Below are 25,176 nucleotides of genomic sequence, written 5' to 3'. Positions count from 1 at the left end.
AAAAAAAATGCTACGTGGTAGCCAGACACCGTGGCTCATGCCTGTAATTCTACACTTTCAGGAGGTTAAGGCTGTCAGAACACTAGAGACCAAGAGTTTAAGATCAGGCTGAGTAATACAGTGAGACTCTTCAAATAAGAAAAGAAATGCTAAAATGAGTCAATTTTATTTAAAAATAAAATAATACTGGACAGCAGCATAATAAAACCATATATAAAATAAAGCTCTCTGTTAAATGTAAATACAGAAATATAAAACTCTTTACTATCATAATGATGATGCATGAAACCCTTAAAGCTCTTCTGCAGAATATTTAAAACAGAACAAAAATCTGCATAAGTATGTCAATACACAGTATAATTTTAATATTAATAACTGAAAAATATAGACGTAATTTTTATAGTCAATTGAAATTGTCATGCGATTAAAATATATTGTTTTATTTTAAAATGTTACATGTAAACTCCATTGTTTTGTTTTTGTTTTCAGACAAAGTTTCACTCTTATTGCCCAGGTTGAAGTGCAATGGCAGATCTCAGCTCACTGCAGCCTCCACCTCCTGGGGTCAAGCAATTCTCCTGCCTCAGCCTCCCATGTAGCTGGGATTACAGGCATGCACCACCACACCTGCCTAATTTTATATTTGTAGTAGGGACGGGGTTTCACCACGTTGGTCGGGGTGGTCTTAAACTCCTGACCTCAGTTGATCCATCTGCCTTGGCCTTCCAAAGTGCTAGGATTACAAGTGTGAGTCACCGTGCCCAGCTGTAAACCTTACTTTTTAAGATGATATGGTTTGGCTGAGTCCCAACTCAAGTCTCATCTTTAATTCCCACATGTTCTGGGAGGGATGTTGTGGAAGGTAACTGAATCCTGGGGGCAGGTCTTTTCTGTGCTGTTATCATGACAGTGAATAAGTCTCATGAAATCTGATGGCTTTATAACAGAGTTTTTCTGCACAAGCTTTCTCTCTCTCATCTGCCACCATGTAAGTCACGCCTTTCACCTTCCACCATAATTGTGAAGTCTCCTCAGTCACATGAAACTATAAGTCCAATAAACTTCTTTCTTTTGTAAATTGCCCAGTCTAAGGTATGCATTTATCAGCAGTATGAAAATAGATTAATACAGAAGATGATTATGAAGATAATATTTATAGAGACTATGCAAAACAAAATTTAAAAAATAATTGAAGCACATCACTACACAAATAAAATAAAATTTAAGGAAATAAAACAGTACATAAGAAAAAATATACCACCCAGGAACACATAAAACAATAAACTAGTAACTTTATTTTTTTTGACATTTTAATTAGAACAGAAATAAACTAAATATTTTATTTCTAAGCAAAAACAGAACTCCAGCATAAATCCTGTTTGTTTGAGAAAATTCACAATACATTTTAGAAATCCAATGGATATATTCAAAATGTTATCTAATAAATAACAAGGGCAGGTCTACCCCAAATCTAAGAATCTGATTTAAACTAAGGTGCCACAAAACTACTAGGGCTGTTTTTTGGTGCTTATAAATAATACTTAATATATAAACAATACAGTCATATGGCTTTAAACTCAGTTGCAGAGATCTACAATTTATTATTACTTTCAGTGTTAGAGCTAGAGGGTAATTTTTCAAAATTGGCACGCAACTCCACTTAGTTACCTGTCAACAAATACAGAACTGAACTGTTAGCCATAAGCACATAAGCACTTTACAAAAAGACTCAGGAAATTATGCAGGAGACAATGACATAGCTTAACCAGACTCTGAAAGATACATTATTTTGATTCACACGTACAAAAAGAACAGTCATATCTGCATGACTTAAGGTTCTCTAAACACAACTGTTTTATGTTTTAGACCTCTTGAGTGTGCCAGTTTACCACATCAAGGAGGAATCAAGGGATGTGCTCCTTCTAAAGAACCAAGGGCAAGTGGGGTGGGGTAGCTGCAGGAACGCCCTGGGCAGAAGAGCTGCCTCGGGTTTTTCTGGCAACGAAAACAACTTGTCGCAATTAAGCAATACCTAGGTTTTATCTAGTTTGAAGTTCAAAACAAAGGAGAGAATTCTTTCTTTCCTTGAGCTTTTCCCAAAGCAATATGCGCATCTCATAATCAAATCTTAAATAGTACAAAGAGATAATCAGTTATCTAAAAATTTAATTTACATACATGTTGGCCTGGATTAAAAAGAAAAAAGTTTCCATAAAGAGGAGACTTTAGTGCTTTATGACTCATATAACTAAAAACAAACCAGGAAGTTTTTATTAAAAGCTCAAGGATAAAACTGAACATTGGCTGGCTACTGAACTCCACATCTGACAATAATTACTGACAGTTTTAAAATGTATATCCAAAATATAACCTCAGGAGGACCAGGTTTATTTATCCAACAGAGCAGCTCAAAATGTTGAGAGGCATCATTTGTTTAGATGTGAGGGGTTATTCTCAAAGTTTACTTATTTAGGAGGGGAAAGTGATTATAGAAAAATTCTTGAAATAAATTGTCAATGAGTTGCAGATTCTAACAATACTCCACATCATCTTAGATATTTAAGTGCATAGTTTCATAGTTTAAACAAATTCTGTCAAAGAGCTATTCAATATACTTAATCACTTTAACTTTCCATGAAAATCAAATAAAAATCACATCTGAATGATTTACTTCCATGCTTTTTTATCTGATTGTATACATATAATGTACGACACATCCAAGTACAAGAGACAGTTATCTTCTCTGAGAGGTGCAAGAGTGTTCTTCCATGAATGCCCTCTAATAGTGAAACCAGCAATTTTTATATAGGCATTCATGTGCATATAGATGTACTTCAAAAAACAAAGCATCATCTCTTCATCCATTGTTAACTTAATGGTAAGAATCGGGGCCACCAGGCATCAGTGGAGCACCAGAAGTTCCTGAAGGCACTTGGAAAGGATTTTTGGGAGTAGCATAGAGTCCTGGTGTAGGATAAGATCCTGTAGGGGCAGGATATGGAGCTCGTGGTCCCCAGGCTCCTGGTGGAACAGTGTTCCATGGAACAGGTGGTGCTGCCCAGGGGCTTGGGGAGGAGGAAGAGCCAGATACAGTCCTGGAGATGGATATGGCATATTAGGGGTAGGATACTGCCCTCCTATTCCTGGTGCCCAAGGTCCAGAAGACATGGATCCCCATGGACCTAAAGGACCAGCTGCAGCTGGATGTGTGGGTGCACCACATGGTCTAGGTAGCTCTGGAAAGGGTATATTTGATGTAGGATATGGCCCTGTGGGGTCAGGGCCCAGCATAGTTGGGGCTGGATAAGGACCACCAGGTTGGGGGTGTGATGGTCTGGAAGGAGGAAAGGGTGCTGGGGGTCCTCAAGTTGGTTTGGTGGGAGGCACAGAGGGATACATTCCCACTGGTGCTGGTCCAAAAGGCACAGTACAGGGTGTTGCACGTGGTGGGAGTCCAGATGGTACAGAAGGCGGAGCACTCAGATTATTCCAAGGGTCGGAGCCTGGACAGCCTTGAGGAGGTTGGCCAGGTTTTGTATTGCTCACAGCAGAAGTTTTGGCAGGGGAGAGTTCAGGTAATGCATCTGCCAACGAAAATTATCAGACATTTTCCCAGCAAGATCCGAGACTGCAGTAGAGTCTAGAAGCAGTGATGGGTCTGAGGGACTGGGCCCTGAAGAAGCGGGCACACTCTGACTGACGGCAGCGAGAGCAGCAGTGGCAACAGCATCAGCAGGGCGCGGCTCCTCCTGGCATCCATAATTTTATTTTTAAGAAATAATTTTAAATATAAATTAATTAAACTACTTAATAAAAAGAAATGTAGGATGGGTGCAGTGGTTCACACCTGTAATCCTAGCACTTTGAGAGGCCGAGGAGGGCAGACCACCAGCGGTCAGGAGTTCGAGACTGGCCTGGCCAACATGGTGAAACCCCGACTCTACTAAAAATACAAAAATTAGCTGGGCATGGTTGTGGGTGCCTGCGGGTGCCAGTAATCCCAGCTACTCAAGAGACCGAGGCAGGAGAATCACTTGAACCTGGGAGGCGGATGTTGCAGTGAGCCAAGATCGTAACATTGCACTCCAGCCTGGGTGACAAGAGCAAAACTTAGTCTCAAAAAAAAAAAAAAGAAAGAAAGAAAGAAATAAAGCATGAATGAAAAAGAAACATAATCTCAGGACTTTGGGAGGCTAAGGTGGGCTAATTACTGGATCTCAGAAGATTACAGGTGTGACGCTACATACTTATAACCCAGCTACCTGAGAGGCTGAAATGAAAGAATCTTCTGAGTTTGGGAGGTTGAGGCTGCCATGATCACAACACTGCAAATCAGCTTGGTTGACAGAGTGTGACCTATCTCAAAAATAAATGAATGAACAAATAGATAAATAAAATTATTTTAAAAAATCATACAATTATTTAGTGGCTTAAGAAAAAAGCAAACAATATGCTTCCTACAAGACTCACTTAAGTACTGAGTCCACTAGACTAAACCACAGACTGAGAAAAAACCTGTATTTTATGAAAATAGTAGCTACAATAGGATACTAGATATAATATGCTTTAAGTCAAGTGCTAATGTGAGACAAACATTGATATTATATACTGGTAAAATGAGTTGATTTACCACAAATCTATAACTATTATATCTATCTATCTATCTATCTATCTAATCTATCTATCTCTATCTGTATAACATCAGGGTTCCAAAATATATAAAGCAAACATTGACAAAAGTAAAGCAAGAAATACATAGCAACATAATAATTTTAGACATCAAGACACCATTTTCAACAATAAACAGAAAATTCAGATAAGAAAATCAATAAGAAAACAGAAAACCTAGATATTACAGACTGTATTAATTATTTTGCACATAGAGGAATACCTGAGAGTGGATAATTTATAAAGAAATCAAGTGTATTTGGCTCACAATTCAGCAGACTATACAAAAACTGTGTACCAGCATCTGCTTCTGGTGAGAATGTCAGCAAGCTTACAATAATGGTTGAAAGTGAAGAGTAAGTGTACATATCACATAAGAGACAGAGCAAATATGAGGTGAAGAAGACGGGTTCTCTAATAAACCAGTTTTCGTTTGAATTAACGGAGTGTAAACATTTCAATTACCAAGAAGATAGTGCCAAGCTATTTATGAGGACTTTGCCCCCATGACCCAAACATCTCTCATTAGATCCCACATTCAACATTAAGGATTACATTACAGCATAAGGTTTGGAGAACATGAACATGAAAACCATATTATAAACCAACATGGTTTAACCGACACATACAAAACATTACAGTCAAAAGCAAGAGAATACAAAACAGTCTTCTTTGCACTTGGGTACTGTGTTAGGACACATACTAAGTCTTATTAAATATAGAAATGCCAGCTGGGTGGTGTAGCTCTTGCCTCCAATCCCAACATTAAGAGAGACTAAGGTGAAAGAATCACTTGGAGTTAAAAGTTTGAGGCCAGCCTGGTTAACATAGTGAGACACTATCCCTAAAACTAATCAAAGAATAGTCCCAGCTACTTGAGACACTGAGGTGGTAAGATCACTTGAGACCAATAGGTCGAGGCTGCAGTGAGCCAAAATCAGGCCAGTACACTCTGGCTGGGTGACAGAGTAAGATCATGTCTCCAAACAAAAACAACAAATATAACAACAACAACAAGTAAATTTAAGAAGACCAAAGTGACCCGAGATTGTGCATTGCACTCCAGCCTCGGCAACAAGAGCAACACTCCACCTCAAATAAAACAAGAAGAAAAACAAGAAAATGAGCTAAGAAAGAATATAGACAAGATAAGCTATAACCAATATTAGGGTCATATGTGTAAATATAAACATACACATACATATAATCTGATTGTGATAGACATGTGGCTCATTTATCTTTTAATTAAACCCAACATTCACTTAAAGTATACAAACAAAATTGCAAATTGTCTAAAATTCTAATACATAAAACCACAAACACAATAAACTGATATTAAGAAACTTACACTAAAAAGATACACTAATATAGAACTTCAAGACAATAATGAAAGAAATGTTTACTCATAAAATATAGTTGGCAACATTAATTTACATTAACCAATAATTTTTGTCTAGTTAACAGCAATGTTTGACATTAACTGCGTTCAGAGATGGCAGGCATTTTAAATTTAGTAATTTAAATTTAGTATCTATTGTATGGCAATAAAATTTCAAAGAAAATGCAGTATAACCATAAATAGGAGATGCTAGTGAGAACCTTTTACCACAGAAGCATTTCAAAGAAAATAGTGGGGGAGGCAGGGGGCGGATCCAAGATGGTCAAATAGGAACAGCTCTGGAGTGCAGTTCCCAGCAAGAACAAAACAGAGGGTGAGTGATCACCACATTTCCAAATAAGTTATTACTGCCCACAGACCAGGAGATTCCCAGGCTGAAAAGTGCCATGAGTTTCCAGCATGGCTGTTTCAGCCAGCGCAGTGGGTCTCCACACAAAAACTCACACAAATCTGGGTGGCCACTTCAACTGGCACCTGGAATGCCTGGGAGACAGAGCCGCCTATCCAACTGAAAAAAAGGGGTCTGAAACAGGGAGCTAGGTGATTTGGCTCACCAGGTCCCACCCCCAACAAAGACCAGAAATCTGAAATGCTCTGCATTGAGAGTTTTGAAGCAAGAGCAGCTGGACCAGGGACAGTCCAGCTCTGTGAGGGGAAGGGCATCCACCATCACTGAGGCAGTCCACCATTACTGAGGAAATCCGTCATTACCGAGGCAGTCTGCCATTACTGAGGCAGACCACCATTACCGAGGCAGTTCTAACTATACCTCTATAAACAAAACCACAAGGAAGTTCACACAGCAGCTGGGCAGAGCCCACAACAGCTCAGCACCTCTGCTGGCAGACTGTGACTAGGCTACCTCCTTGCTGGGCTAGGTAGCTCTGAAAAAAGGCAGGAGCACATCAGGAACTTCTAAATAAAGCCCCACCTTCCCAGGACAGAGCACCTGGGAAAAAAGGCGATTATGAGTTCTGCAGCAGACATAAACTCACCTGTCCTGCAGCTCTGAATGGAACAATGGAGCACCCAGCTCCGCACTTCAGCTCCTATAAGGGACAGACTGTCTCCTCAAGCAGCTCCCTGACCCCTATATATCCAAAGAGACACCTCATAGAGGAGAGTTCACGCCGACATCTGGCGGGTATCCTTCTGGGACAAAGATAACAGAAGAAGAACCTGGCAGCAACCCTCACTGTTCTGCAGCTGCCACAGGTGATCCCCAGGCAAGCAGGTTCTGGAGAGGACCTCCAGCAGTCCTACAGCAGAGGGGCCTGTTAGAAGGAAAACTAAAAAACAGAAAGAAATAACTTCATCATTGACAAAAAGGACATCCACTCAAAGACCCCATCTGACAATCACCAACTACAAAGACCACAGGCAGATAAATCAACAAAGATGGGAAGAAACCAGTGCAAAAAGGATGAAAACACCCAAAACCAGAATGCCTCTCCTCCTCCAAGGGATCACAACTCCTCACCAGCAAGGGAACAAAGCTGGATGGAGAATGAGTCTAATGAATTGACAGAAACAGGCTTCAGAAGGTGAGTAATAACAAACTTCTCTGAGCTAAAAGAACATGTTCTAACCCAATGCAAAGAAACTAAGAACCTCGAAAAAAGGTTTGATGAAATGCTAATGAGAAAAAACAGCTTAGAGAAGAATATAAATAACTCAATGGAACTGAAAAACACAGCATGAGAACTTTGCAAAGCATATACAAGTTTCATGGCTGAATCGACCAAGCAGAAAAAAGGATATCAGATATTGAAGATCAAATCAATGAAATAAAACAAGAAGGCAAGATTAGAGGAAAAAAGAGTGAAAAGAAATGAACAAAATCTAAAAATAAATGGGATTATGTGAAAAGACCTAATCTACATTTGAAAGGTGCACCTCAATGTGATGGAGAGAATGAATCCAAGTTGGAAAACACTCTTCAGGATATTATCCAGGAGAACTTCCCCAACCTAGCAAGGCAGGCCAATATTCAAGTCCAGGAAATACAGAGACCACCACAAAGATATTCTTCAAGAAGAGCAACCCCAAGGCACATAATCATTTGATTCACCAGGATTAAAATGAAGGAAAAAATGCTAAGGGCAACAAGAGAGAAAGGTTGGGTTACACACAAAGGGAAGCCCATCAGACTTACAGAAGATCGCTTGGCAGAAACCCTCCAAGCCAGAAGAGAGTGAGGGCCAATATTCAACATCCTTAAAGAAAAGAATTTTCAACCTAGAATTTCATATCCAGCCAAACTTCATAAGCTTCATAAGGGAAGGAAAAATAAAATCCTTTACAAACAAGCAACTGCTGAGAGATTTCATCACCACCAGGCCTGCCTTACAAGAGCTCCTGAAGGAAGCATGAAACATAAAAAGGAACAACCAGTACCAGCCACTCCAAAAATGGCAAAGAGCATTGACACGATGAAGAAACTGCATCAACTACCGGTCAAAACAAACAGCTGGCATCAAAATGGCAGGATCAAATTCACACATAACAATATTAACCTTAAATATAAATGGGCTAAATGTCACAATCAAAAGACACAGACTGGCAAATTGGATAAAAAGCCAAAACCCATCAGTGTGCTGTACCCAGGACCCATCTCACATGCAAGGTCACACATAGGCTCAAAATAAAGGGATGGAGGAAGATTTACCAAGCAAATGGAGAGCAAAAAAAGAAGGAGTTGCAATCCTAGTCTCTGAAAAGATAGACTTTAAACCGGCAAAGATCAAAAGAGACAAAGAAGGGCATTACATAATGGCAAAATAATCAATGCAACAAGAAGAGATAATGATCCTAAATACATATGCACCCAATACAGGAGCACCCAGATACATAAAGCAAGTTCTTAATGACCCACAGAGAGACTTAGACTCCTACACAATAATAGTGGGAGACTTTAACACTCCACTGTCAATATTAGACAGATCAATGAGACAAAAAATTACAAGGATATCCAGGACTTGAACTCAGATCTGGACCAAGCAAACCTAATAGACATCTACAGAACTCGCCACCCCAAATCCACAGAATATATATTCTTCTCAGCACCACATCACACCTCCTCTAAAACTGACCACATAATTGGAAGTAAATTAAGTCTCAGCAAATGCAAAAGAATGGAAATTATAAGAAACAGTCTCTCAGACCACAAGGTAATCAAATTAGAACTCAGGATTAAGAAACTAACTCAGTGGGGAGAGATAGCATGGGAGAAATGCCAGATATAGGTGATGGGGAGGAAGGCAGAAAATCACACTGCCATGTGTGTACCTATGCAACAATCTTGCATGTTCTTCACATGTACCCCAAAACCTAAATGCAATTAAAAAAAAAAAAAAGAAACTAACACAGAACTGTACAACTTCATGGGAACTGAACAACTGGCTCTTGAATGTTGACTGGATAAACAATGAAATGAAGTCAGAAATAAAGATGTTCTTTGAAACCAACAAAAATGAAGATACAATGTACCAGAATCTCTGGAACACATTTAAAGCAGTGTGTAGAGGAAAATTTTTAGCAATAAATGCCCACATGAGAAGCAAGGAAAGATCTAAAATTGACACCCTATCATCAAAACTGAAAGAGCTAGAGGAGCAAGATAAAAAAAACACTCAAAAGCTAGCAGAAGACAAGAAATAACTAAGATCAGAGCAGAACTGAAGGAGATAGAGACACAAAAAACCCTTCAAAAAAACACAATAAATCCAGCAGCTGTTTTTTTGAAAAGATCAACAAAATAGACAGACCACCAGCCAGATTAATAAAAAAGAAAAGAGAGAAGAATCAAATAGATGCAATAAAAAAATGATAAATGATAAAGGGGATATCACCACAGATTCCACAGAAATACAAACTGCCATCAGATTACTACAAACAACTCTATGAATGCAAACCAGTAAACCTGGAAGAAATGGATAAATTCCTAGACACTTGCACCCTCCCAAGCCTAAACCAGGAAGAAGTTGAACCCTGAATAGACCAATAACAAGGGCTGAAGTTGAGGCAGCAATTAATAGCCTACCATCCGAAAAAAGCCCAGGTCCAGATGAGTTCACAGCCAAATTATACCAGACATACAAAGAGGAGCTGGTACCACTCCTTCTGAAACTATTCAAAACAATACAAAAAGAAAGAATCCTTCCCAAACCATTTTATGAGACCAATATCATCCTGATATGAAAACCCAGCAGAGACTCAACAAGAAAAGAAAACTTCAGGCCAATATCCATGAAGAAAATAGATGCAAAAATCTTCAATAAAATACTGGCAAACCAACTGCAACAGCACATCAAAAAGCTTATTCATCATGATCAAGTAGGCTTCATCCTGGGGATGCAAGACTAGTTCAACATATGCACATCTATAAAGGTAATTCACCACATAAACAGAACCAAAGACAAAAATCACGATTATCTCAATAGATGCAGAGAAGGCCTTTGAAAAATTTCAAAAGCCCTTTATGCTAAAAACTCTCAATAAACTAGGTATCGACAGAACTCAAAATAATAAAAGCTATATACAACAAACCCACAGACAATATAATACTGAATGGGCAAAAACTGGAAGCATTCCCTTTGAAATCTGGCACTAGACAAGGATGTCCTCTCTGACCACTCCTATTCAATATAGTATTGGAAGTTCTAGCCAGAGCAATCAGGCAAGAAAAAGAAAGTAATTGTATTCAATTAGGAAAGGAGGAAGTCAAATTGTCTTTATTTGCAGATGACATGATTGTATATTTAGAAGACCCCATTGTCTCAGCCCAAAATCTCCTGAAACTGATAAGCAACTTCAGCAAAGTCTCAGGATGCAAAATCAATATGCAAAAATCACAAGCATTCCATACACTAACCTTAATTTGACTTAAAGAGAGCCAAATCAAGAATGAACTGCCATTCATAATTGCTACAAAGAGAATAAAATACCTAGGAATACAACTAACAAAGGATGTAAAGGACCTCTTCAAGGAGAACTACAAACCACTGCTCAATGAAACAAGAGAGGACATAAACTATGGAAAAACATTCCATGCTCATGGTTAAGAAGAATCAATATTGTGAAAATGGCCATACTACCCAAGGTAATTCATACATTCAACACTATTGCAATCAAGCTACCTATGACCTTCTTCACAGAACTGGAAAAAAACACCTTAAACTTCATATGGAACCAAAAGAGAGCCTGCATAGCCAAGACAATCCTAAGCAAAAAGAACAAAGCTGGAGGCATCATGCTACCTGACTTCAAACTATACTACAAGCTACAGTAATCAAAACAGCATGGTACTGGTACCAAAACAGAAATATACACCAAGGGAATATAACACAGGCCTTCAGAGGCAACGTGACACATCTTCGACCATCTGATCTTTGACAAACCTGACAAAAACAAGCAATGGGGAAAGGATTCCCTGTTTAATAAATGGTGTTGGGAAAACTGGCTAGCCATATGCAGAAAGCAGAAACTGGACCCCTTCCTGACACCTTAAACTAAAATTAACTCCAGATGGATTAAAGGCTTAAACATAAGAGCTAACACCATAAAATGTTTCTTCTTGTCTAGAAGAAAACCTAGGCAAAAAGAACACCAGCATAGGCAAGGACTTCACAACTAAAACACCAAAAGCATTGGCATCAAAAGCCAAAATAGACAAATGGGATCTAATTAAACCCCAGAGCTTCTGTACAGCAAAAGAAACAATCATTAGAGTGAATATGCAACCAACAGAATGGGAAAAAAGTTTTGCAATCTACCATCTGACAATGAGCTAATATCCAGAATCTACGAAGAACTAAAACAGATTTACAAGAAAAAAAAAAAAAAAAAAAAAACACTTAAAAGTGGGAGAACATGAACTGACACTTTTCAAAAGAAGACATGTGAGGCCAATAAACATGAGAAAATGCTCAGCATCACTGGTCATTAAAGAAATGCAAATCAAAACCACATTGAGATAACCTCTCATGCCAGTTAGAATGGCAATCATTAAAAAATCTGGAGACAACAGATACTGGAGAGGACGTGGAGAAATAGGAACACGTTTACACTGTTGGTGGGAGTGTAAATTAGTTCAACCATTGTGGAAGACAGTGTGGTGATTCCTCAAGGACCTAGAAATAGAAATCCCATTTGACCCAGCAATCTCATTACTGGGTATATACCCAAAGGACTATAAATCATTCTATTGTAAAGACATATGCACACACATGTTCATCATGGCACTGTTTACGATAACAAAGACCTGGAACCAACCCAAATGCCCATCGATGATAGACTGGACAAAGAAAATGTGGAACATTGGATTGTAAAACCAATGACAACAGAATTTAAACCATAGACTTACTTTGATAGTACTCTTAATGGTATAACTTCTCCTCTCATTTTATGTCTCTCTTTGCTTTTTCTTGTGCTTCCCTTTTGGAAAAAAAAATGTGGCACATATACACCATGGAATACCATGCAGCCACAGAAAATGATTAGTTTGTGTCCTCTGTAGGGACATAGATGAACCTGGAAACCATCATTCTCAGCAAACTGACACAAGAACAGAAAATCAAACACCGCATGTTCTCACTCATAGGAAAGTGTTGAAGAATGAGAACAAATGGATACAGGGAGGGGAGCATCACACACTGGGGTCTGTTGGTGTGGAAGAGGGGAGGGACAGCAGGGGATGGGGAGGTTGGGGAGGGATAACATGGGGAGAAATGCCAGATATAGGTGATGGAGGGATACAGGCAGCAAACCACATTGCCATGTATATACCTATGTGACAATCCTGCATGTTCTGCACATGTACCCCAGAACATAAAGTGCAATAAAAAATACATATATATATATAATAAAAATAGAAAATATATGTATAAATTAAGAAAAGCCAAAATGTATAAATTTTTATGTTTTAAATATATGCATTTTTCACAAAAATGGTTGAAAATTCTATAATTCCTTTTTGCCTGCCTGTATACTATCTAATTCAGGTACATGTAAATTTTAGTATATTGCCCTAAATGTCTGAATCTAGAATTACAGACAAATTTGAAGTAAAAAATAGAAAGTAAAAATTTATATGGAGAGTGACATTAATAAGATTCAAAAAAAAAAAAGGGTTCCCTGTTTACTTATCCCCTGACAGCAAGAAAACTCGTAAGCTATTCCTGACAAAAATGCCTTTATGAGAGAAGCAGGCATCACGGATCCCACCTGAAATGTCAGCTACATGGTACATTAAAGTTGAAGAATTGCTTCCGGTAAAAATATTAAGACCTGCTTGGGTAATGTAGCAAGACCCCATCTCAAAAATAAGTGCCATTAAGAGAGCTCTGAGATTCAGGAAGGGAGTTGTGAAATGCTGCTAAGGCCCAAGATTGAAGGCAATCTTTTTTAGAAGGAAGGCACTCATTCAGGTAGCAAACTACTAAACTACTGTTTTTGGCTACAGATGAGAAAATGTTCCACCTAACTTGATTCCACTGAGAATTTTGAACTTAATCTATAACTATCCCTAACTTTTCCCAGCCACAGTCTGAGGGAGGTCCTGTTTTTCCAGAGGCCTGGATGAAGTCCCCCATTTTATAGCCATCCAGCAGGCCTACAGATCATGACTTTTACTGTGATCCCTGAAGCAGATCCATGACTCAGTTCATGACCAGTTCTGGCTATGTACAAACTCAGAGTGACCTGGGAGAAACCTCTTTTGTACTCAGTGAAAGCCATGCTCATCCACATATTGATATAAAGCCCACCATATGCAGACCTGACTGCAGAAAGCTGCCCTTGAAGCTGCCCTACAGAGCAAAGTCCTGAAGAATATTCACTCTGTCCAAAAGTTAAATGAGAATTACAACTATCCAAGCCCCTTTTAACGAGACAGCTAATGGTGGACCTGCGTGCAAACCCAGCAGCTTGAAGACCAAGCTATAACCCCTCTTCACCTCAAACCCAGAGGGCATTCTATCACTTGGCAGACCCAACAAAAATCGATTTTTACTTTCTCAAATCAGTTTATAAAAACTTGGAGAGCTGTTTGCTCATTCAAATTTACAGACACCAATGCAAAATTATTATTTCTTATTGTCAATTCTTCTATTTTAACATCGCACTGAAAGTATATGGAAGAAGAAATAGTCAAAAGAAAAATTTAAAGACATTGATATTGAAGACCAATAAGTAAAATGTTGCTGTTTGTATATCATGTAATCTTATATATTAACAAAACATAAACACTATATTAAAATCTGTGTAAACTAATAAATTTAATACTACTCAGTTTATTAGCAAAATATAAATTAACATAAAAGTTATGGTTCCATATACCTAAAACAAACTATTTGATAAAGAAAAAAAATCTAATTTACAATAGCAGTAAAATAATCAATTTTACAACAAATTTAACCAAGGAACTTATAAATCTTTTAAGTGAAAACTGTATCAATGATAAAAATTAGAGAGGGCAAAAATAAATTTTAAAATATTTCTATTGAAAGAATAAGTATTGTGAAACTGCCATAATATGCAAAGTGATCTATAGATTCAACAGACTCCTTATCAAAATTCCAGTATTATTCCACAGTAATAAAAAATATAACCCTAAAATGTACGTAAAATTACAATAAACTTTGAATAGCCAACACAATCTTGAGGAAAAAGAACAAAGCAGAATGACATCACACTTTATAATTTTGAACAATATTTCAAGACCACAGTAGTGAAGACAGGATGAAATGTGCAGAAAAAATTTCTTAAAAATCAATGGAACAGAAACCACTGCTGTCATGCATTTCAGTCATGATGCAAAATGAGAACTTAAAAAAAAGGTTAACCCCAGGTGCAGTGGCTCACACCTGTAATCCCAGCACTTTGGGAGGCCGAGGTGGGTGGATCATGAGGTCAGGAAATTGAGACCATCCTGGCCAACATGCTGAAACCCCATCTCAAAAAAAAAAAAAAAAAAAATAGGTTAACATACAGTATATCAAAATTATGCAGATACCTGTCTCTCCACAAAAACAAGAAAAAATAAATCAGATTTTACACTTTATTATCTGCCATGAACAGTACTTTGGCTGTCACTGTAGGAAGGAAGGACATTTAAGGAAAAGTAGAATTCTTAGATACTTTAGAAGCATAAGACAGAAGATGCCCTTATGTGAGAGTATAATTTTTTTTAAATTACAGGCTTCTCAGAAACTATTTCCTTTGGATAACAGCTTCCCAAATCACTTTAAAGACTGGCTTTCTCCTTGACTTTGGACCGCTCATCCATGTCGTCTGTTGTATTCACTCTCACCGACCTGGGGGTTCATCCACCATCGCATGTTGCTTCATCTTCCAGGGCTCTTTTGCTTTCTCCAGACAGGTGATCGACTCTGGCTTAGAGGCAGCAATACCTGTTTTATTAAAAATAACATGAATCTTGCTCATGTTTTCCAGTTACCAACTTAGTAATGTGCTCAGTAAAGAGGATATAATATTCTAATAAATGTATCCCAATATACCAATTTGTAACAGAAATTTTTAAATATTTATGAAATATTTTAATTTTATAGATTCTTAATTTCACTGCCTGTTACTACTCAATCAAAAATTCCTGATGGCAATTAGACTTTAAGGTGTGAGAAACAATGTTCTATGCCACTAAACTACTGAAATTACCACTAAAGTGAAGGACACAGATCAGCTCAGGAATATGGAAAGTTCGGGTCAAAATAAAATATCTTCAAGAAATTCTTTTCTAAACAGACAAATCCCCAGGATTTTCTTGAAAACAGAAATCTGAAAGTATAAATAAGCAAAATACGTTCTACAAAAAAGTAATGAAACCTTTAGTTTACATTAGGAGTTCCATATTAAAGCTATCCTCGCCCAGAAAGGCCAGGTTTCTGTAGTTCTCTAACATCACATTCCTATATAAATTCTGCTGTGAAGTGTCCAGGCATTGCCACTCCTCCAGAGAGAACTCTATGGCCACATCCCTAAATGTCAATGGTCCCTGGAAAACACACACAAACACACATATTTACAAAGTGGGTATGGGCAGAATTTTTCATTTGACTCAAGGTAAAATGAGAAAGTGAGTAGAACATGTTCTGACTTATAAGAGTGGCTGAAACTATCCAATAAAATAATTGTCAATATAGAAACATTTTGTAACATATTCTCTAACTCTGAGAAAAGAGAGTAGCATAATATCCACAACATCAGTGTATATATGATACTTGTCTGGATGATAAAGTGGAAAATAGAGGGCACAAACACTAACACGTGCATTTTTGTGTGCTATATTTACATAATACAGAATGAGTTCTGTATATTTTTCAGAAGAAAAAGACATAGTTGTTTTTATTTTTCATACAAGATAGACATGTTGAGTTAGAAGGTACCATTCAAATTTTAATGTGTACAAAACTGGACATCTTGTAAATGTGGATTATTTTTTCAGGAGATCTGAAATCAAGTCTGAGTTACTGAATTTCTAACAAGCTCACCAGTAATGCCAATGTTTTGGCCCCAAAAACTATTTTGTCAAACATCCAGTAAGTGAAAGAGCCTGTTTTCTTGTTTGCGTGTTTGTTTTCAGTTTTTCTGGCCTGTAAACAAAGAAGAGAGCTTTCATTTACCAAAGAAAGATAAGTGCAAAGAAAACCTAAAGAACAGCACCAGGCCTGCCCTACAACAGCTCCTTAAGGAAGTACTAAACATAGAAAGGAACAACTGGTACCGGTCACTGGGAAAACATACCGAATTGTAAAGACCATCAATGCGAGGAAGAAACTACATCAATGGGCAAAATAACCAGCATCATAATGGCAGGGTCAAATTCACACATAACAATATTAACCTAAAAAGTAAATAGGCTAAATGCCCCAATAAAAAGAAACAGGCTGGCAAACTGGATAAAGAATCATGACCCATCTCACACGCAGACACACACAGAGGCTCAAAATAAAGAGATGGAGTAATTTTTACCAAGCAAATCAAAAGCAAAAAGAAAGCAGAGGTTACAATTCTAGTCTCTGATAAAACAGACTTTAAACCATCAAAGATCAAAAGAGACAAAGGGTATTACATAATGGTAAAGGAATCAATGCAACAAGAAGAGCTAACAATCCTAAATATATATGCACCCAATGCAGGAGCACCCAGATTCACAAAGCAAGTTCTTAGAGACCTACAAAGAGACTTACACTCCCATACAATAATAGTGGGAGACAGTAACACCCCACTGTCAATATTAGACAGATCAACAAGATAGAAAATTAACAAGGATATCCAGGACTTGCACTCAGCTCTGGACCAAGCAGACCTAACAGACATCGACAGAACCCTCCACCCCAAATAAACAGAATATACATTCTTCTTGGCACCACATTGCACCTATTCTAAAAATGACCACATAATTGGAAGTAAAACACTTCTCAGCAAATGCAAAAGAACAGAATTTATAGCAAACAGTCTCTCAGACCACAGTGCAATCAAATTAGAACTCAGGATTAAGAAACTCACTCAAGACCACACAACTACATGGAAACTGAACAACCTGCTCCTGAATGAGTACTGGATAAATAACTAAATGAAGGCAGAAATAAAGATGTTCTTTGAAACCAATGGGAATGAAGACACAACGTACCAGAATCTCTGGGACACATCTAAAGCAGTATGTAGAGGAAAATTTTTAGTACTAAATGCCCAAAAGAGAAAGCAGAAAAGATCTAAAATTAACACACTAGCATCAAAATTAAAAGAACTAGAGAAGCAAGAACAAACAAATTCAAAAGGTAGCATAAAACAAGAAATAACTAAGGTCAGACCAGAACTGAAGGAGATAGAGACACACACAAAAAAAAACCCTTCAAAAAATTAATGAATCCAGGAGGTGGTTTTTTTGAAAAGATCAACTAAATAGATAGACCACTAGGCAGACTAATAAAAAAGAAAAGAAACAAGAATCAAATAGATGCAATAAAAAATGATAAAGTGGATATCACCACTGCTTCCACAGAAATACAAACTACCATCAGAGATAACTACAAACACCTCTTTGCACATAAACCGGTAAATCTAGAAGAAGTGGATAAATTCCTGGACAATTATACCCTCCCAAGACTAAACCAGGAAGAAGTTGAATCCCTGAATAGGCCAATAACAAGGTTTGAAATTGAGGCAACAATTAATAATCTACCATCCAAAAACAGTCCAGGACCAGATGGTTTCACAGCCAAATTCTATCAGAGGTACAAAGAGGAGCTGGTAAAATTCCTTCTGAAACTATTCCAAACAATAGAAAAAGAGGGAATACTACCTAACCCATTTTATGAGGCAAACATCATCCTGATAGAAAAAGCTGGCAGAGACACAACTGAAAAAAAAAAAAATTCAGGCCAACATCCCTGATGAACATTGATGCAAAAATCTGCAAATAAAATACTGTCAAACCAAATCCAAAAGCATATAAAGAAGCTTATCCATTACAATCAAGTCGGCTTCATCCTTGGGATGCAAGGCTGGTTCAGCATATGCAAATCAATAAATGTATCTCATCACACAAACAGAATCAAAGACAAAAACCACATGATTATCCCAAGAAATGCAGAAAAGGCCTTCAACTAAATTCAACAATGCTTCATGCTGAAAGCTCTTAATAAACTAGGTATTGATGGAATGTATCTCAAAATAATAAAAGCTATTTATGAGAAACCCACAGCCAATATCATACTGAATGGGCAAAAAACTGGAAGCATTCCCTTTGAAAACTGGCACAAGACAAGGATGCCCTCTCTCACCACTCCTATTCAACACAGTATTGGAAGTTCTGGCTAGGGCTATCAGGCAAGAGAAAGAAATAAAGGTATTAAAATAGGTAAAGAGGAAGTCAAATTGTCTCTATTTGCAGACAACATGATTGTATATTTAGAAGACCCCACTGTCTCACCCCACAATCTCCTTAAGCTGATAAGCAACTTCAGCAAAGTCAGCAAAGTCTCAGGATACAAAGTCAATGTGCAAAAATTACAAGCATTCTTATACACCAATAACAGACAGAGAGCCAAATCATGAGTGAACTCTCATTCACAACTACTACAAAAAGAATTAAATACCTAGGAATACAACTTACAAGGGATGTGAAGGACCTCTTCAAAGAGAACTACAAACCACTGCTCAAGGAAATAATAGAGAACACAAACAAATGGAAAAACATTCCATGCTTATGGTTAGGAGGAATCAATATGGTGAGCATGCCCATACTGCCCAAAGTAATGTAAAGATTCAATGCGATCCCCATCAAGCGACCATTGACTTTCTTCACAAAATTGGAAAAAACCACCTTAAACTTCATATGGAACCAAAAAAGGAGCCTACACAGCCAAGACAATTCTAAAGGGGGGGTGGTGAAGCTGGAGGTATCACACTATCTGACTTCAAAGTATACTACAAGGCTACAGTAACCAAAAGAGCATGGTGCTGATACCAGAGCAGGTATATAAACAAATGGAACAGAACAGAGGCCTCAGATGTAATGCCACAAACCTACAACCATCTGATCTTTAACCAACCTGACAAAAACAAGAAATGGCAAAAGAATTCTCTATTTAATAAGTGGTGCTGGGAAAACTGGCTAGCCATATGCAGAAAGCTGAAACTGGATCCCTTCCTTACACCTTATACAAAAATTAACTCAAGATGAATTAAAGATTTAAATGTAAGAAGTAAAACCATAAAAACCCTAGAAGAAAACGAGGGCAATACCATTCAGGACGTAAGCCTGGGCGAAGACCTCATGAATAAAATACCAAAAGCAATGGTAACAAAAGCCAAAATTAGACAAATCGAATCTAATTAAACTGAAGAGCTTCTGCACAGCTAAAAAAAACTATCATCAGAGTAAACAGGAAACCTACAGAGTGGGAGAAAAATTTTTGCAGTCTACCCATATGACAAAGAGCTAATATCCAGAATCTACAAAGAACTTCAACAAATTTACAGGAAAAAAAATAAACAACCCCATCAAAAAGTGGGCAAAGGATATGAACAGACACTTCGCAAAAGATGACATTTATGCGGCCAACAAACATATGGAAAAAAAGCACATCATCACTGGTCATTAGAGAAATGAAAATTAAAACCACATTGAGATACCATCTCACACCAGTTAGAATGGTGATCACTAAAAAGTCAAAAGACAAAAGATGCCGAAGAGGATGTGGAGAAATAGATACAATTTTATACTGTTGGTGGGAGTGTAAATTAGTTCAACCATTGTGGAAGACAGGGTGGCAATTCCTCAAGGACCTAGAACTAGAAATACCATTTGACCCAGCAATCCCATTACTGGGTATATACACAAAGGATTATAAATCACTCTACTCTAAAGACACACGCACAGGTATGTTTATTGCAGCACTGTTCACAATAGCAAAGACTTGGAACCAATCCAAATGCCCATCAATGACAGACTGGACTTAAAAACTGTGGCACATATATACCATGGAATACAATGCAGCCATAAAAATAAGAATAAGTTTATGTCCTTTGCAGGGACATGAACGAAGCTGGAAACCATCATTCTCAGCAAATGAACACAAGAACAGAAAACCAAATACTGCATGTTCTCACTTACAAGTGGGAGTGGAACAATGAGAACATGTGGACACAGGGAGGGGAACGTCACACATACCATGACTGTCGGGGGCTGGGGGTCTAGGGGAGGGATAGCATTAGGAGCAATACCTAATGTAGATGATGGGGTGATGGATATGGCCAATCACCATGGCATGTCTATACCTATGTAACAAACCTGCATGTTCTGCACATGTACCCCAGAACTTAAAGTACAATTAAGAAAAAAAAAAACCTTAAAAAATATGGGGGGACAGCTGCCAGATTAAATGTGATGGTTTATGCATATTACCTTCATAAAGATACTTAATGATGAAGAGGAAAATAACTCTGTAGTGAAAAAATCTGTAAAAAAGCTTATTAACATCAACTGCACTAGGACAAGTTTTTATACTGTATTGATACAGCCAGAACACATCATTACTACTGAGATACTGCCACCACTAAAGTAAATTACAGTCAACATTTAAACCTAAGAAAATAGTTTCATGGAAAGTTCAAGATACAGATATCTTCCATGTTCTGCAATTTTTAATAGGAATTTTAAGTAGTCTTTCTTTAACACCCTAATAAGCAAGTAACTCCTGATAATTTTTTTCAGAACTTTCTGGGTAATAAATGTCATCCTGTTTAAATGAGCATTTTCTTAATCATGTAATACATAGAGATATAAAAAAATACAAATACAACCTCAACATTATATGTTCTCCATCTTTACTAGGAACCCCAGGTTTTCCCCATAGAAATATTATCCATACCTGTCCATGTTCAACAGCCACAAAGTGAACATTTTCAATATTGCAGATCACAAATTTATGGTGAGAATTCTGCATGGCATATAAGAAGCCACGATGTAGAGAAGGCTATGATATTTAGAAAAAAACAATATTTTTCAGAGACCCTTGACTATCACAAGCATTTTTTTAAGTTAAGACAAACTCATTAAGGAGAAAAAACACAGGTAATAGAAGTAAAGATTTGCAATACTAAATGCGTCGCACTCCAGAGCAAACACAACTCTTGATCTGAGACATATTTAACTGAAAAAAAAAGAGTCAATTTTTCTCTTTCTCCTCCTCCTCAGAATTGCTTCTCAGATGAGATCTTCTGGACTAATTACACCTGCATCTTTAGAATATTTCTTTACAATTTTGAGCACCACATGTTTACCTGTCACCACCACACCCAAAGGCAGATGGCCCAAGATAGAAAAACTACAATTTCTGTCTTTTATAACAGAAATGATTCAGGAACAATGAATCATTCTGCTCCACAGAAATAAAGACGGCAGCTTTAAATATAAGTTTCTCTTTTTTTGTTCTCAGGTGCCCTCTCCTGCTACTGACACTGGCTTATTTAAATAAATAAGTTTAATTACTTTTTGACTTAACATTATTAATGTTAAGGTATAGAACATAGTGTCCAGTGTGACATTATTAGTTTAACGTATACCTACTTGTGGCAGTAGTGAACGGTTTCAAAAGATAAACAAATAGTTGAAAGAAAAGAGAAAAACATAATTGTGCTCTTATTTTAAAGTCTCTCTAAACTTTATAAGTAAAAAGACTTGCATTCCTCAAATAAAAGTTTTGGTTTTTTTTAATTTTGTTTTGTTTTTTAAAATTTCAAGACCTAAATTTAGATTTTAGAGCTCCAGATTTAGGTCCCAGATGGGTGGAGTAGCAGCAGGTTTTACCTGCAATTGTGAGCATTTCAGCGAGAGGAGGGAAAAAGAAGTGGAGATTCTCATGTCTTTGTCTACTCAATGCATACGTGTTACTCAGATTGGGTTTCTGTGCTCTATGGCCTCTGAGTCAGTTTCAGTTCTGAAGACACAAGAGCCATTGAAAGAAGTAAAATGATTAATATCTGCCCATTAAGTTTGTAAAAAGCTGGTCTAGCCTCTCTAAAAGTCACTGTAGAGGACCATAGATACCAAATAGGCAGAGACACAATTCTGCCTGCATATTTAGGTGACAGCATGCAATTCCAGTGGTTGACTGGAAGCCTGAGAGGAAACGTCCCCTGTAGAATAAAGCTTGGTTGGCACCTTACGTTTATATTTGGTCTGGTAATTCTACACAGTGTTTGGGAAATACAATTTTTAAAGAAATTATCTTCAGCTCCAGAGAAACCACAATAAGAGAACAGAAAGAAAACTGTTTCATTACACAATTAAATCTGAATGTCACATGTATTACAGTCAGTCGGCTTAAGAGATTAAAAAGACAGAAAGACAGTTATCACAATTAGTTCACAAGTAGATGAATTTAAAGCACCATGTCATACATAGTTGATTCTAAATTCATCCGGTCCTTGGAGAGGCCATTCATGTATGCTAATTGGTTATATTCAATAACAAAATAAGCTTTTCACATCTTCAGGACAGAAGGTAGTTTTGCAACTTGAAGCCAGGTGCCTGCTTAAGGTAGACTTTCACTCTTCTACAAAAGTGGTTGAATAGGTTGGTATCTTTTTGGCTATTTGCATTTTAAAGCAGTGGCTCTCTACTCCCTGAGGACTGGGCTAGAGCACTCCTGCTTCCTGTCTTCTGGTGGCCAGCGTTCTCTTTTGTTTTCTACCATCTGCCACTGAGATACAGCCCACAGCACAATGTTTACAGGTAGCAGCTCACATCTTAGGTGTACGCCAATCGCCACAGCAGCACTTCAGTGTCACATCAGAGAGTGAAGCCTAAGCTGCAGGAGCAGAGCCTGCAGGGCTCCTGGGTAGAACTGCACCTTCACAATAATGGGAATAAGAGCATTATTTAATCTACAGTGTCTATTTATAATGGTGACATGGAAGAAATACTGCTGGATTTCCACCATGCATCCAGATAGAGATAGCTCCAAGAGTTCTCACTGTGACAGCCTACACTTTTCACAAACTTTATGTGATACCCATAGGGCTTCTAAAACAGACACACAAAGCATTCCAAAGAAAAACAGCTCTGACTTCAAGAAAGACTATATTGAGAGAAAAAAAGAAAAGCATCTTAAGGGCCGGCCGTGGTGGTTCACGCCTGTAATCCCAGCACTTTGGGAGGCCGAGGCGGGTGAATCACGAGGTCAAGAGATCAAGACCATCCTGGTCAACATGGTGAAACCCTGTCACTACTAAAAAGGCAAAAAATTAGCTGGGCATGGTGGTGCGTGCCTGTAATCCCAGTTACTCAGGAGACTGAGGCAGGAGAATTGCCTGAACCCAGGAGGAGGAGGTTGCAGTGAGCCGAGATCGCACCATTGCACTCCAGCCTGGGTAACAAGAGTGAAACTCTGTCTCCAAAAAAAAAAAAAAAAGAAGAAAGAAACAAAAGAAAAGCGTCTTAAGAAGAAAACTGAGATCGGATATAAGATTTATTAAGTCAGTCAAAAAATATTTCTCTAAAAATAATTTCTCTCTAAATGCTCAAAGTGCATAGCTACTCTCAGCATGAGAAACATGAGTATTATGAAGAAAGGGGCCATATTATTAGTAGAATTTTAAAAGTTTTTTTTAATCTCTGCTGCTCTCTAATCTTATAGCCATTGAATGCAGAATCTATATCGAAATATATCTGACAACTTCCACCAGCACTTTTTGATAAAAAATTTAAAACTTCCTGTGGTAATATAGTGGAATATATGTGAGCCTGAAACACAGCTAACTGGAAAGCTATTAAGGTTTTGGGGCAGCCACAGCACCTGCCTTTATTTGTCGTGTAATAGCAGCATTCCAATTTGTAAAATAAAAGACACTAGAATTATGCTTATGTATAATTCTCCTTACTGGTTAAATTGATAATCATATCAGACTAATAGCTACTGTAACAATTTGATAGTAAATTTTTTGGATATTATTTATAAATATGTAAATATCAATAATTTTAATGTACTAGTCCAAATGTATATAAGATTTTCAAAAATTTTCTGTAACTAAAATTGTTGAGAAACTTTACTTTCTAAAAGTATGAAACACAATATTAAAATAACTAAGGAATGCATTCAAAGTAAATATTGTGACTTTATACTCATACTATTGTAGAAAATACTATTGAATGTATATGAATGCAGGCTGTTTATGAACACTACACATAACTATGCTAATTGTACTAAATAATAAATAGAAATCAAAGTTTGACAACAGACTTCACTGTTCAGTTTATGTACTGAGCTTGGGCATGGTGGCTCATGCCTATAACCCCAGCACTTTGGGAGGCTGAGGTGGGCAGCTCACCTGAGGTCAGGAGTTTGAGACCAGCCATGGTCAACATGGCAAAACTCCACCTCTACTAAAAATACCAAAACTTAGCCAAACGTGGTAGCAGGAAACTGTAATCCCAGCTACTTGTGAGGATGAGGCAGGAGAATGGCTTGAACCTGGAAGGTGGAGGTTTCAGTAAGCTGAGACTCCTCCATTGCACTCCAGCCTGGGCGACAAGAGCTAAGCCCCATCTCAAAAAAAAAAAAAGGCCGGGTGCGGTGGCTCAT

General features: G+C 37.6%; 2 pseudogenes; both read right to left on the bottom strand.

Annotated features, from left to right (window-relative positions):
• Positions 1-25,176, bottom strand: part of LOC105714480 (zinc finger protein 254-like) — a 45,580-nt pseudogene that overhangs the window by 9,350 nt on the left and 11,054 nt on the right.
• Positions 2,873-3,597, bottom strand: LOC135269245 (MAPK-interacting and spindle-stabilizing protein-like; annotated as a pseudogene).

The sequence above is a fragment of the Aotus nancymaae genome, unplaced genomic scaffold (assembly GCF_030222135.1).
Source record: "Aotus nancymaae isolate 86718 unplaced genomic scaffold, 86718_ANA_hifiasm-v0.15.2.pri h1tg000051l, whole genome shotgun sequence".
Lineage (NCBI taxonomy): Eukaryota > Metazoa > Chordata > Mammalia > Primates > Aotidae > Aotus > Aotus nancymaae.
Note: the sequence above shows the minus strand (reverse complement) of the source record. Positions and strands in the feature narration are given on the sequence as shown.